Source organism: Charadrius vociferus, unplaced genomic scaffold, assembly GCF_000708025.1.
Source record: "Charadrius vociferus isolate BGI_N301 unplaced genomic scaffold, ASM70802v2 scaffold14, whole genome shotgun sequence".
NCBI classification, from domain to species: domain Eukaryota; kingdom Metazoa; phylum Chordata; class Aves; order Charadriiformes; family Charadriidae; genus Charadrius; species Charadrius vociferus.
In genome coordinates, this window is record NW_009648876.1 from 6,570,434 (window position 1) to 6,585,556 (window position 15,123).

A 15,123-nucleotide genomic window follows, 5' to 3' on the forward strand; every position below is an offset into this window, starting at 1 on the left:
GGGCAGCCTGTGCCAGTGCTCTGCCACCTTCAAAGTAAAGAAGTTCCTCCTCATGTTTAGATGGAACTTCCTATGTTCAGGTCTGTGCCCATTACCTCTTGTCCTATGGCTGGGTGCCACTGAAAAAAGACTGTTCCCACCCCCCTGGAACCCTCCCTTTAAGCATTTATAAGCATTGATAAGATCCCCCCTCAGTCTTCTCTTCTCCAGACTAAAAAGACCCAAGCCCCTTGGTCTTTCCTCATAAGAGAGATGTTCTAATCCCCTAATCGTCTTCGTAGCCCTTTGCTGGACCCTCTCCAGCAGTTCCCTCTCCTTCTTGAACCGGGGAGCCCACAACTGGACACAATATTCCAGATGAGGCCCTACCAGGGCAGAGTAGAGGGGGGGGATAACCTGCCTCGACCTGCTGGCCATGCTCTTCTTGATGCACCCCAGGATACCACTGGTCTTCTTGGCCACAAGGGCACATTGCTGGCTCATGGTCATCCTGTTGTCCCCTAGGACTCCCAGGTCCCTTTCCACATAGCTGCTTTCCAGCAGGTCAGCCCCTAACCTGTACTGAGGTACAGGAGAATATGTCAGTTGCTCAGAAATGAAGGAGCAAATTCAGAAACTTACTTGGTGCTCTTGAAACTGGAAGTCAAAAATGACAAGTTGCACTTCCACTGCACTGTCTGGCCAAGGAAATAAAATATATTTATGATTCAGACTTAACATACCACCTGGCAGAGATGAACATCCCATTTGAAAAAGACCTTAATCTTCTGAATGACCACTTCTCTCTGAAATAGAATATGCTTTATGAAACATTCATCTTCAGAAAACTTGGAGACCTATGCAGTCAGTGTGAGTGCAGTGTGGTCCAGCAGACCAGTGGACTAGGACTCAGGAGACCCTGGAGACAGGAGTGACTTCTAGAAAATCACTTCATCTTACTGTGTTCCTGCTCTCACTGTATGTCCAGTTTAGCTGATTAGATTGCAAGCTTTATAAACACAGGGACTTTCTCCCATTATAAACACCCAGCACAGTGGGGTTCCAAACTTGGCTGTGTAGCTATAGCATAATTATTCTTGCTAGACTAATTTTTTTTTTAATAGATGAGGCTGGTTACATCTGTTATGTATAGTTGTTCTCTTGGCTTATAGGAAAATGATGTTCATAGAATCATTCAGGTTGGAAAGGACTCTGGGACATCTTCTAGTCCCACCTCATGCTCAAAACAGGATCAACACTGATTCAAAGCAAATTGCTTAGCATTTTGTCTAGTTGATCATAGAATCATAGAGTCATTGAACGGTTAGAGTTGGAAGGGACCTTAAAGATCACATAGTTCCAAGCTCCCTGCCATGGGCAGGGACACCTTCCCCTAGACCAAGTTGCTCAAAGCCCCATCCAACCTGGCCTTTGAACACTTCCAGGGATGGGGCATCCACAACTTCTCTGGGCAGCCTGTTCTAGTGTTTCACCACCCCCGCAGTAAAGAATTTCTTCCTAATATCTAATCGAAATCTACCCTTTTTCAGTTTAAAACGGTTACCCCTCGTCCTATTGCTACACTCCCTGATAAAGAGTCCCTGTCCACCTTTTCTGTAGGCCCCCTTTAAATACTGAGAGACAGCTATAAGGTCTCCCTGGAGCTTACTCTTCTCCAGGCTGAACAACCTCAACTCTCTCAATCTGTCTTCATAGGAGAGTACTCCAGCCCCTGACCATCTTGACAGACCTCCGCTAAGCTCACTGAAGTTTATCAATATATTTCCTTTACTGGGAGCCTAAAATTAGATTCCAGATGCAATCCAAAGAGTGATGAGTGAAGGGGAACAATGACTTTCTGTGATCTACCGGCTACGTGCTTTTTAGTACAGCCCATAGAGCACACTGCTGATTCATACTTAGCACACTGTCCACCAGGACCCCCAGGTCCTTTTCAGCAAAGCAACATCCCAGCCAGTCAGTCCCCAGCCTGTACCATTGCAAGGAATCAGCCCATCCCAGGTACAGGACTTTGCATTTATCTTTTCACGTTGTTCAAACTCATGCTCTGGATGAAAGATCTTCAAGTTTAAATTAGACTTGGGAATATCTCAGGAAGAATACCTGCCCATTATAACTGCTGCAAAAGCTGCAGTGGCTCATATCTTTGCCCAGAGAGATGCTCGACTTTTCTAGCACTTGGAAAAAAACTTTGTAGAAAAAAACAAGAGAAAGAAATCACAAAATCCCAAAACACTTCATATCAACTTCTCCATCCTAGAAAATCAAGTTCAAACCAAACTAGAAAGAGAAAATCCTGCTGGTTTAGTTAAAATTAGAGCTGAAATTCAGGAACTTGCAGACACTGGCTGCAGAAGGTAAAACTCAGCAGAACTGCAGCTCCCCAAAATAGACAATGCAGGACATTTGCCAGTACAACATAGGAAATAATTGCTTGAGAATACCATGAAAAAGAAAAGCATTATGCAATATTTTGAAGAGGAACTGGAAGCTAAAGTAGTGGCTAGAAAGCCCTATTGAAAAATAGAAGCAGAACCTGAGAAAGCAGCAAACTGAAAAGGGTGTGTTTGATGGAGGACTGCAGAATGCAGCTAAAAATCTTGATTGATTTTTACAGGAGAGAAAATAATTTTTAAAGATTAAAACAGGAAGAATCCCAAATTGCAATGGTAGATCTAAGGGTAAAAAGAAACACAAATAAAACTGCTACTCTGCCTATTCACTGAAAACATATAAGAAAAAAATGGGAAAAGTAAGACCAGTACATCTTGCCTTCTCATCCAGGTTATTCAAAGACATCAAAGAGGAAAACAAGCAAAGAAGAAATGTTGCACAAAATCACACAGAAAAAATCAAGAGGGCTGTTGATGGCTTCAGATCATAGCAGCCCATTAGAAACTTTGAAAAACAGGCCTTGTTAATGCTATCTCAGATAAAAGAAGACAAAAGCAGTTTCAGGAATGTGACCATAACAAGTATAATGGTGAAGAAGGTCTGCAGGACTATAGTGGTGACAACAGTCTTTTGTAAGGGAACTGCTGCCCTAATGAAAGGTCAGTTACAGTCAATGGAAAAGGTTTCATTGGCTTCAATGGACATGGGGATTATGCCCTAAAAAAACAAATTTATATGGACTAAAATTCTGACCCCAGTGAAATAAATAGCAAAAATTCCATTAAGTTCACTGGGGTCAAGATTTCTACTTAGAGATTTATGTTAGTTATAGCTTGATGCCCTTGTGGATTAATAAAACAAAGTTCATATTCTAACTCTATATATGCCTGCATTTATTCCAACACAATAACACATGGTGGTGATCCCACAAGTTATTGGAGCATCAATTTTTTCCGAACAGAAATAAAAAGTTTAGAGATATTGTTTCTATCTTGTTTCAGTCAAGCTTTCAATGCTTTTTCACAAATCTCCCAGCCAATTGTTTAGTGTTACAATTCTACCTTATTAATCTGTTTCCCATTTTATAATGCTTCATGGTTTCAGAAGCTTCGGAAACTTCTGATTTGTTCATCTTTTCTGTGTTTGTTGAACCAATTGCTGATAGAATCCTGACAGGTATCACTGTCTCTCTCACAGAGATTGTAGTTAAAGTGTTTTCTAGACTAACAGCCTGTACACCGTCCAGCATCATGGCTCAGCTGTTGGCTCAGCTGACACACAGCGACTGGCTAAGCTGTAGCAACTTGTGTTTGAATCTGAGCCCTCAAAAATTGCAGGTCTAGCTGTACCCTGGCTCAGATACACTCCCTAATCCTAGCTCTGTGTAACAGAGCTCTTCATTATGATACTTGGCACAAAAGAGTTGAATATATTATGTTTCATAGTTATGCACCTGGAACTAACACCCTAGAAAGACCCCTCATGCCCCCAGTTCTACTTTACCATTTCTAAGAATGGGGACGGTGATCGGATCCTCTCTTTTTACTTACCTCTGCATAGAAACATCGCATGGCTGAACTGCATGGCAAGTATAGGGCAGTTCATATGCTTTCACCAAGCATGTGTAGAACTGCCCTTGTTCCTGATCTTAAAACTAGCAGGATATATTTTATGTCAAATCAATATCAGAAATCAAGCAGATTAATAAAATTACTGTTGTAACAGGTCTTAGCACTGTCTGTGGAGCTCAGCAAGGGTAATTGACACTGCTCTCTGGAGTATGGTGCTGTGTGTACGTGCTTCCCTTTGGTTGACACTGTTATCGCACAGACGTCTGTAACATCCTTTTTTGATTTAAGTGCATTTCTTGCTAAGAATGAATGGATGTCATATGCTGTAAGAGTATACATCTTCCATTTAATTGAAAAAAAATAATGATCTTCATTGAACATCAAGTATTTGATGTTACTGTTCAATGAAAGTCACTAAGAAAGCAGCAAGGAAGGATAGAAGTCAAGACCTCTGAAGGCAGCCGTGAATATACTTTTGGACAAATATAGGACAACGTGCCACCATTTGAAAATTAATATATTGCTTGCAAGAACACTGTCACAAGTATATATTGGTATATAATACATGCTTTTTCATTTTGAAATCCTAATTGAGGTCTATATTCAGAAACCTGACACTGGCAAAAAAGATACTTCTTGTCCTCTGCTACTGCCTAGAAAATATCATCTGGTTTCTTCAGGATTTGATTTACAGCTATAAGAAACACAATTCCTCAGGAACAGTGAGCCAGAGCAGTTCATTTCCCATAAAGCAAAGGTCTCTGATGAGTATGTTTGGTAGCCCTCCCTCTGATCTACTTCATCTGGTTTCCAGTGGTTAGAATAATCCAGTCTTTCTGAAAAGAAACTATTCCACATTCACCTTTTTCATGGCTCCCCTATTTTTCAAGGGATATTACCCCCTCAGTTTGCTTTTAAATCAGTTATATATTCATGATTTCTTTTATGTATGTTCAGTAGAAAAATTCTATTGCTGTACAAAATATTGCTTAGTGGTTTAGCCTACCAGCTGTAGTTGAACTAACCCTTTTAACTTATGCACATCAGTTATAATTTTTTATTCTCTTAATAACCTCAAACACATGAAAAACAAATAGAATGAGTTGATAATTTCTAACAGTAAAATACACTTCACATATTTTGCTATCATGCTGTGGAATAACTCTGCAATGTCAAGTAGCACACAATTAGTAAAACTGTAGGGGGAAAAAAAGAAGTGTTTTGATCCTGAGGAATTTTTATCCTAATCAGATCGAAATTTCAATGCTCTTGTAGTGCTTAATATCTTCAATCACCAAAAAAATCAAACTGATTCCGATGTCAGGTTTTGCATTCTGGGACTGAAATAAAATGCTAAAATATACAAATGAATCTCATGTTTGTACAAGTTTATTATCATCACTAAAAAGCAAGATTGATTCTAAATTAGGCTGATAGAATGTCTGATGTTTAGCTAATTCTTAAACCAAGCCCGCCTGGCATCCTGATGACAGTATCTTGTTTTCAAAGTATTGCAGAAGTGTTGGTCTGATCACTTGCACAATCTTCCTCTTTGTCCATACTATAGACCAGCAAAGATTTCTGCATTGGAGACTGCCATCCTTATGTCCTTTTGACTGGAGATAGTGGTGATAGAGCAGGATGAGGGAACAGGAGATAAGAAACTAGAATAAACTGAAGCATATAAAGAAAACAGTTTTTTGATTCATACCAGGAAAAAAAATGAGCATGGTCTTTGGTTTTAGCTTATGCTTAGTGTTTGTTTTTCAGTCCTGATGAATCTTAAGAGATGTGCACCTAACCAAGAGTGTGTACGTTTCATGTCTTTTAGCCATGCTTTGAAATCCTGCAGATGTTGTGTTTGCTCCTGCAAGTACTTCTTTGTGTTATGAGAGATGCTAGTCTGTCTAGCTTGACTTCTTTGTCTGCTCTCTGACCAAAGCTGGTCGCTTCTTTAGAAGAAGCAGGGAGACACTCTGCAATGTGCAGTTATGTATGCCTTGCACCCTTGCTTTCTCCGTAATACACTATTAACTCACGGTTGATTCGTTCCTTGAAAGATGAGAATTTATACCGCTGCTTACATTTCTGTTTGTGGAGGGTGGTTGTTACTATTGTAATATTTGGTATCCTAATTATCCATATAAATATTCAGATATCATTTTAAATCTGGATAAATTTGTGATCTTCATGATATTTTGTGGCTGAGTTTTTCACGTGCAAGTTGTGTGCTATTGGACAAATGTTTTCTGTATGTAAAGTATGTAAGAGAGTTTACTAGAAGCATCAGATCCTTTGCATAGTAAACAAAGCAGGAAGCTCTACAAAGCTAAAAAATTAAGCTATTTAAACCATTAGCTCCTGAACCTAATTGCAGTTCTGCCTTCTGTAGCTTAGCAATATACATTTGTTTTGCAAGATGCCTCAGATATACTTTGCATCAATAACCCTTTAACTTTCAGTTTGTAGGCTCTCCGTTGTAAGTCTTCTATAGCTCACAGTCAGTTGAAAGTTACACCTAAACTCGTCTTCTCTTTTTAGATTAAAAATGCATGTAGTACCACCTGTATAAGTACAGCTACTGCATTAAGGGGCTACAGAATGAAGGCTGAGCTCTGACTTCTGCTGGGAACCTCTGGTTTCCCAGTTACTCCCTTAATCATTTTCCTTCTTTATTAAAAAGTCTCTTTGTGCTCAAAATTTCCAACCCCAAAGATGAATTTATGCTTTGATATTATTCTTGTGATGGATTGCAGAAGCACATGATAAATTGCAAAGCCATGGGAGTAAAAGGTTTTACTGTGCACCTCCAGCAGCTTCACCTTCACTCCGTCCACTAAACTATTTCTGTGGTGACTTTTGCTACATAATGTAAACGGATGCCATTTTAAAATTGAAGGAGAAAGGTACTTCAGCCATATATCTTTTTACCTTCATTGCTGAGGTTCGCTCCAAGATTACTGAGACAAAAGTGTTCATCACCGTGTAGTCTGTCAGAAACAGTGTTGCTTCATTGAAAATCCAAGGATGGATTAAGGATTTTGTTTGTAGCTTGCTAGGCTGTGAAATACTCCATCCTGAAATGTCACTATGTGAAGGTAGGAAGAAACTGTTGCAGATCTTGCCAGAGTTTTAGAAACACATTAGTGCTATGTGGGTTTTTTCTCTTCTTTTCATTTTTCAAAGGTCTGGACAGTTGACCTTGTGGCTCTGAGGGAGGCAGTTTTCAAAGCTGGAAGGATATGAAAATAGTATCAGTAAAATGTGTAGCATATATCAGATATGTGATGGCGTGGTAGTAGGTCTTATTAGCACTCGTTTGAAAGAACCTGCATAAATCACTTGTGGCTTAGCCATCCATCAGTGATGTGGCCAGTGTGGATCAATGTTGATTTTGATGTCTGATAACTTATAAAGCAAGTGTGCTGGTGTCCAGGACTTAGGTTCAGTGGGCATTTGGGAATGTCCTGCCAAACATCTGAGGCCTTTGTACCCCACGTACACAGATTGCTAGGTATTGGTTGTAAAATCATAAGATACTTAGTTATTCAGAAGTTCTTTTATTTTTATTTTACAAGGGATTTTTTTTTGTTAGTGCTAAGCTGTCTTTTTGAGGCTTGTAGAGAAAAGTGGAAAGTTTTAGGTTGTTTCCTTTTCCTTTTCTTTTTACAAGTTATCTGGTATAAAGGGACAATATGCTTTTAAAATATCTAATGTAGTTTACTGCCAAATGTGAGACAGTGATGAATCTTTATGGTGGTTAGAAGGGTGTTTGAACATTCAGTTGTGCCGTACCACCATGACACTGTGCTGTGGATCCCTTTCCGCTAGAGATTAGGCTGTGAAAACCACTCATTTCACTCAGTCCAATTACCGAAACAGAGACTTATCCCAGAAATGAAAACATGTTTAAAGGGATCCAGTGCCTTGAAACAGACTGTCTTTAACCTACGAAATTCAAAAAGAAAATTAATATTGCTGCCAATCTGCTTCTGTGAAACTTCTGTCTCTTTTCCTATTTGTAGGAGATATAGTTGTGTATAGTCTGCTGATACATTTGGCATGGAAAGGGTTACGTTCTAAAGTCATTAATCTTACATAGGTTGTCATATGATGGACATTAATATTAGTGGAGAGATGGAGGACAGATTTAAGTTTCTTGAGCAAGCAGGGCCAAATTTCTCCTCTGATGTTGCGTTTTAGTAGCTGAGGGCAAAATTTGGATCTGGGATTTCATTTTCCCCTCCAGTTTGAACAGAGAGAGTTCATTAATGATAATGGAAGTTCTGTCTGAAGTTGGTGTTCAAAGCAGGCTTGGGTTTCTAAACGACCATTTCAATATTAGCAGAAGGAAATCACTTTGTGGCAGGATTGAAGTTTTGAAAGTCATGGGGAGACAGACAAATCATGAGGGAACAGAAAAGTTATGAAAGAAAGAAAACCTAGAGAATCCTAGGTAGACAAATCTAGTGTTCATTTTTCAATCCTGTTTATCATTAAATAAACTCAGTTAGTTAGTTAATGTACCTCATTTTAGCTATAGAAACGTAAGTTTTCTGTTATGCATGTTGTAAGCTCCCATGGAAGAGTGCATCTAGTGATACATTGAATTATATATTATAATTCTGTCATTACATTTGATCAATACCTACATAATATTTTAAAATAAACATCCTACATAGCATTATATATTCTTGTTAATAGTTATTGTTAAGCATAATTATAAAATTGTAATTTTAAATGATGGACCATGGGCAAACAGCATGTTGTAACCACCGTGAAAGGGAGAGGGGAAGAAAAGTGTCTCCGTTGTTCAAATAGGAGATGATGATTTGTGCTTAGTACTGGGAAATAGTTTTCTTTTTCTGTTTTTGCTGGGTTTTTAACAAATTTGTACTGCTGCTGTGAAGGGATGTTCGCACAGATAACATAGGTTGATTTTAAACAAAATATCTTTCTGGTCCTTATCTGAGATAATTTGGAATCAAATGAAGGCAATCAAATGAAGACAGAATCTGTAGGAGAAGCTAGGAATTTTCAGAGCGCTGGATTACCACTTTCCTGACATTAGGATACGTTAGAAAATCCATTAATGTTTTTCCAAACTATTTTCACTATTCAGAGTTACTTTTCTTCCCTAGCTGGACATGTAGCATGAAAGACTTTTTTCACTGTATTTGGGAAGCGATGACCTTGAGCTACAAATTCGATCCTAATATGAATCCACATTTTCTTAACAGTTTGACTTAGACCATTTTTAAGATTTGCTTTTCTGCAAAGTGAGGCAGGAAAAACATTGCTTAGTTTTTTAAGATTCTTAAGCTTTCCAGTTTTTCTAAATGGTTGATTAAGGCCTTTTATTTTTTTCCTGCAAGGTTGTTGATCCTTATTTTTGCCTAATTTTTCAGGTATTTATGTATGTAACATCCCTACACTGGAAGCATTCCGTGTACAGAAATACAGTATTCTGTATTGCAGAAATCAGCACTGAATCAGTTGCCACAGTTAGCATTTTCAGAGTGACTGTATGTGCTTAAAAGAATTATCCCAGGTGAATGAAGAGGTTAGGTGAGAGTTTGGGTACCAACGAGGTACAGTTTTCTTTTGTGAATCTGACCTGCTACTTCCTGCTTGACTTTGGAAAAGATGAATTTATGTTTAGAAGCCAGCAATTATTACTTTCTAATATTCCTATCACAATAGCAGCCAAATCTCAGTCACTGTTATTGACACAGTACACTGCATCCTACCCAAACCTAAAAAAGATGTTCTCTGTCCAGCACTCAGGGCTTTCTGCTGTCATATGGTGTAAGTAAAATACAGCTTTCACAGAACCAATATTTTTCTAAACAATTATAATCTTTCTGTTTTTCTTAAGAGAACTCTGTTGAGATACTGTAAGTCACACAGGGCTGATAAGCAACTGTCTGCAATGAGGGGAAGTAGAGCAACACGACCCGTGGGGATTTTTATGATGGGAAGGTGGCATTCTTCCGCAAGCAATCTGCTCTGGAGGCCACACTTTTGGCCTGGTGGGTAGAGAACGCATTTGCACACTGTCCTGGCTTACATCCCCTCCTCCTCACCCCACCCAGTGCACTGAATCCAAAATTAAAGTGTTTGTGGAGAATTATATAGATGGCACACGTTTGCTCACGGAATGTCTACAAGTCTCCTATCATCTCACTCTTAATTCTGTTTAGGCAACAAACATCATTTAAGATTGCTAAATATTGCTCAGTAGGGTTTTTTTCATTGCTAAAATCCAATTTGTGGATACCTACTATTTAAAACATCTCACTCACTAATTGCAAAATCTATAGAAAAGTCCTTACAACATCAAAGGCTCACTTGATCCTCGGAGCTGTTATAAATGAAAAACTGTCTCTGTTACAACCAAATAAGGCACTTAATGCACTCTTTCTGGCTGTGATGCTATTTTTCCTGTGGGTTTTGAAAATGACCTTCCTGTAAGCATCAAGGACTGTAACTTTTCAGATAAAGAAACTTGTTCTTGTTTTAAGTCTATGCCAGGTTCATTCCCCTATAGCCCGCAGTTTTCAAAAGCAAAAGAAAAAGTAATCCAGAATTAAAAAAAATAAAAAACCTTCTGTTTCCAGAACGAAGTTACCCTGTCAGCTTGCCTTGGGCCTTAGGTGGAGAAGAGGAGATTAAAGAGTCAGTATTCCTTTTCATGTTTCGTCTGCCAGTTTTGTGAATGTAGAAAGAGTACTTGTGGCTGCAGCTAAGTATCCGACTATGGTATTAAGTATGGCATTTTCATCCTCATGCAGTAAATTAAAAATATTCTTATAAGTTTATCACAAGGGGAATTCAGTATCAATACCGTCCAGTCATTGATAAAGGTATTTCAAGGAGAAGGGTGAATAGCACAGCAGATGTAACCTCAATATTTTCACCAATTATAAAGAGCCTCTTTGTGAAGCTGTGTGAATATGTAAGATGATCTCATCATTTCCTATTTACTCAATACTTACCTGAATACGCAATATAGTGTAGCTTTTAACTGCATATGCACATGAGTAAAATGTCCTTTTGTAAGAGACTCTGCTAAAAGACTGCTTTTGATACACAATTTCTTCATCTCCTCTTCAAACTGAATTAAGCTACTTCCTTCTTTTAAAACACAACTCACTATTTAGAAGCTTTGGCTTTGATTTCTCAGAACAGCCTTACAGGAAGAAACTACGTTCTTTTTCTTTTTGTAACCATATTTCTGAAGACAAACTTGTACTGATTTATTTTGATTTTCTAACAGAAATAGGTTCCTGCAAAGAACACTAACTGTTTCTTCTTCTCCCCCCCTCCTTCACTCCACTGCTACAAGAATATTGCTGTGCGCAAAGCTACCAAGGAAAACTGAAATCCCTCTGTTGGGAACTGTGTACATAGCAATATAATCATACTTTGAGAAATAAGTGAGATTATTTTTTTTAGTTCTTAGGATGACATACTGTGCATTTCTTGCATGCTAACCACTGAATTCAAATTGAGTAACTCGGTAACATTTCAGCAAATTTTAGTAAAGTTTAGCATGCACTGTTTTAGGGAATATATCTGTGCAGTTAATGTAAAGGTCACCAGTTTTAAAACATTAACCCTCAGTTATTCCTTTTGATTAAAGGGTTTTATATAATTGTGTATGTATATATAATTATATTTGTCATCCTATTCTTCGTATTTAAGATTTGTTTCATTCTCCTGTTTACAGTTAGACTCACTGAAAAGATTTTTCCTGACAGCCATTAAGCTGAAATCCAGTGTTAGAAAGATTTCTCTGTATTTCCACACAATATGGCTTAGTAACAAGGCCTTTTTTTTCCTCTTTCTTTTAAACGTGTAACTCCCATTAACACTTTGGAGACTTATGCATTGGTTAGCAGAAGAAACTAAGCCTGTAAGAGAAGTCACCTCCCCTGCTATTCTTATAAATGGACTGATACACCCTGTCCTGCATAATCCTGTGTGACTTCAGTCACACAAGCCATCCCACTGATGTGGTCACAAGTCTCACCTTCCCCTATACTGCATTGTCTGCCGGACTGGATACTCCATGTGTAATACAAATAGAAATTTAAAACTCTTCGCATTTTTCAGTGTGCAAAAATAGAGAGCTGAACGCTGATTCTCAGTATGGGATTTGCCTTAAGTACAATCTGAATAAGTTCAGTATGTGGTCCACATGGCATTACTTTTTCAAAAGTTTATGCTAAGTTGAAATGCGCGGTCTGTTGCTAGTAACAAAACATAACTTCACAAACAGGTCTTAGGGTGAACTAATTCTTTACTTTCATTTCTTCTCAAAGTCATTAACTTTATTAATGGACTCCCTGTACCTGCAAACTGAAGAACCTCAAAATGAATCTGGGTTTTACGCAGTAACACTAGGTTATCAATAAACCAGATAGATTTCCCTTCCTGATGTGTCCTTCTAGTTGCTTGTTTTCTCAAAATTCTCATCTAATTTTTAAGTTTCAGCTTGGCAATGTTAACAGTTAAAAAACACTGTAAATTAGAAAATATTTCTTTTTTTTTTTTCATTCTTTCTTTCATCACATTGAGAAATTTCTTCCCTAGCTATAGTATGAGCTTTCAGAACTGGCTTGGGGGTGCCTAGTTCACTCTCAAAGGATGTAAGAACCAGATTTAGCAGCACAGCACAGCTGGTCTGCCAGAGAATCTCTTTACAGAGAGAATTTTTATATTGAATCGTGCGACTTCCTTCAGAGTGCGGTCCACAAATCTCTCATATGAAACGTGCTTTAGACAGATGCAGGAAGTAAAATCCTGTGTATGTGGTAATATATCTGGGCTGGCCAAATAGGGAGTGGGAATTTGCAGGTAGATGAACTTCATGGAAAGCTGACTTTCAAGACAGTATTTCAAATATTCTTTGGATGTATAGTAATTTGAGAACCTGAACTGACTGTAGATGGTTTGTATGAGACTCTGAGGCACTGAATTCTCTTTCTTGAAACAGCAAGCACCTTTTCCTTCAGAAATAACTTATCAGGTTTTGATTTCACCCTTTATTCCATAGTTTTGAAATTAATGCTCTATTCAGCTCATGACACTGACTTTTCCAGTGGTGCAACAACCAATAGAAAAGGTGCTGAAGGACGAAGGACTTGTCTAGGATGAAATGGACTGAAAGAGATGAAGGATCTGGGTCCTCATAGCTACCAGTATGCAGAATTACAGTGTGCTCTTCATCACTGACTCACCTGATACCTTGACTTCCAAATATGCATGTGGGCAGCTATGAGGATTCATACTTTGGTATTTGTATAGCATGGTAATCTCTTCAGATAAAAACTCTTGTAAAGAAGATGACAGTACATTTAGTAGATACAAGTGTGGACAGATTTTACTAGTTTCTGCACAAACCTGTGGGTGTTCAGGTTTCCAGAAAGGAGCCACTATCACTCCAGACTTCCAGGCATATCAGTTTGACTGTCAGCTGTAAGCAGAGTATTTTGAATGTCCTATTTTACTGAAATGGAAAAGTCTACCATGACCAAAACTTGCAACAGCATTTTTTTTCCCCTTATTCTTCATAACTGATAAAGTTGGGCTAATTTATGTGAGATTGTTTTCTAAAGTGGCATACAACATTGGTTTGACATAAATGCTGTTGTTCATATTTTATCTTTATTCTCCTGTATAATGAGGTTTTGAAGCCAATGAATTATCATAGCAGAATATTTAGAGCTTGGAATACAAAAGTAAAAATTTAGGGAAACTTATACATCTCTGCTAGAAACAAACCTAGTTAACTAGAGATTGCTGAAAAACAACAGGACCCAGATCACAAATATTTGTTCATGTTGCAGCTGAACCTAACTTGCACTTTATATTCACTTTACATTGCACTCTTTTACATGCATTTTTTTATTCAGTATTTGAAAAATGGGAGTGGGGATTGGGGGATCCCTCCAAGGTAAGAAAAAGAAAGAAAGCACCTGTGTTTGTATGGCTGCCTTCGTAAATATCTTTTTCTGTAGATATCTGTTGTACACGGATTTAGATATAGATACATTCATATGCATAATTAGGGGTATAGACATTTGGTTAACTTGAAAGCTCCAAAGTGTCGTTTGTCACATTTATGGTAGGAACTTTAACTGCCTTAAATACTTATTCTTTTCCAAAGTGACTTTTTTCTTTTCCCTCTACAAAAAAAAAATCAAAATGTACTTCATGAAACTATTGTATATGAAGCACTTATTAGCCGTAATTAAATGGACAATATGAATTTACTACGTCTTTAGGACTCTGGCTTGTTCTGGTTTAGAGCAAGATGATTAATGCAAATACATATTACTTGAGATAACCATTTAGCAGCTAATTTAGCCAAATTTATTACAGCAGTTAGAGGTTTTTCATTTTAGCAGACGGAGACAAGGACATGACAAAAGCAGAAGGTGTATATGAATGCACACTGCCCTCTAGTGCACAAAGCTTCATGGGATTAGTGAGAAGTGCAGAGGAGAGTAAGTGTTCCAGTAACAATAGTACCCAGATTTTGTATAGTTTAGGTTTTCTTTAAAACCATGCTGCTGCTTCCACTGAAAGATTTGCATTTCATCCCCTTCTCCTGACACTGAAGCCTCAGATACAAGCCAAATTAGCTTCAACTTGGCAATATTTTGGCTGAAATATTACTTTAAACATCTGTATTTTTAAGCCTTCTTGCTTTGAGCATTTAATAACACCGTTTCACATTACTGATTGCTTTTACTTGTTTCTGTTTCCTAGCATATTTCAAACATTGGAGAGAGCTGTAACTCTTTGGCTCTAACCAAGCCATTCTGTGCCTCCCTTAGGCCTCTTTCTCAGTCTGTTGGTGGATTTACTTTGCTCTGGTAGAAAGTAAATTCTCCCAAGACCTTCCCCCCACTGACCAGTGGAGATTTGGTTCATCTGAGAACTGTAAATTCTGTTTGACAAGATCAAAGAAACAGATGTATAAGTTCAGTGGTTGATATCGCCTGCAATAAGGAGAAATGATCAAAGCAGCAGGGGTAGAGTATCTTCCCAAACCTTTCAAATATCCAGAATCTCAAAGAGGTCTACCTAGGAGCTATGAATAAATCACATATAAATTTGCCTCTTTTTTTCCTTTTCTTTTTTTTAC

The 15,123-nt window shown here is 38.0% G+C and overlaps 1 protein-coding gene across 1 annotated transcript in view; it reads left to right on the top strand.

Annotated features, from left to right (window-relative positions):
* The window catches only part of NPAS3 (neuronal PAS domain protein 3), a 675,200-nt gene that overhangs the window by 651,258 nt on the left and 8,819 nt on the right, over window positions 1-15,123 (top strand). The window lies entirely within an intron of this gene.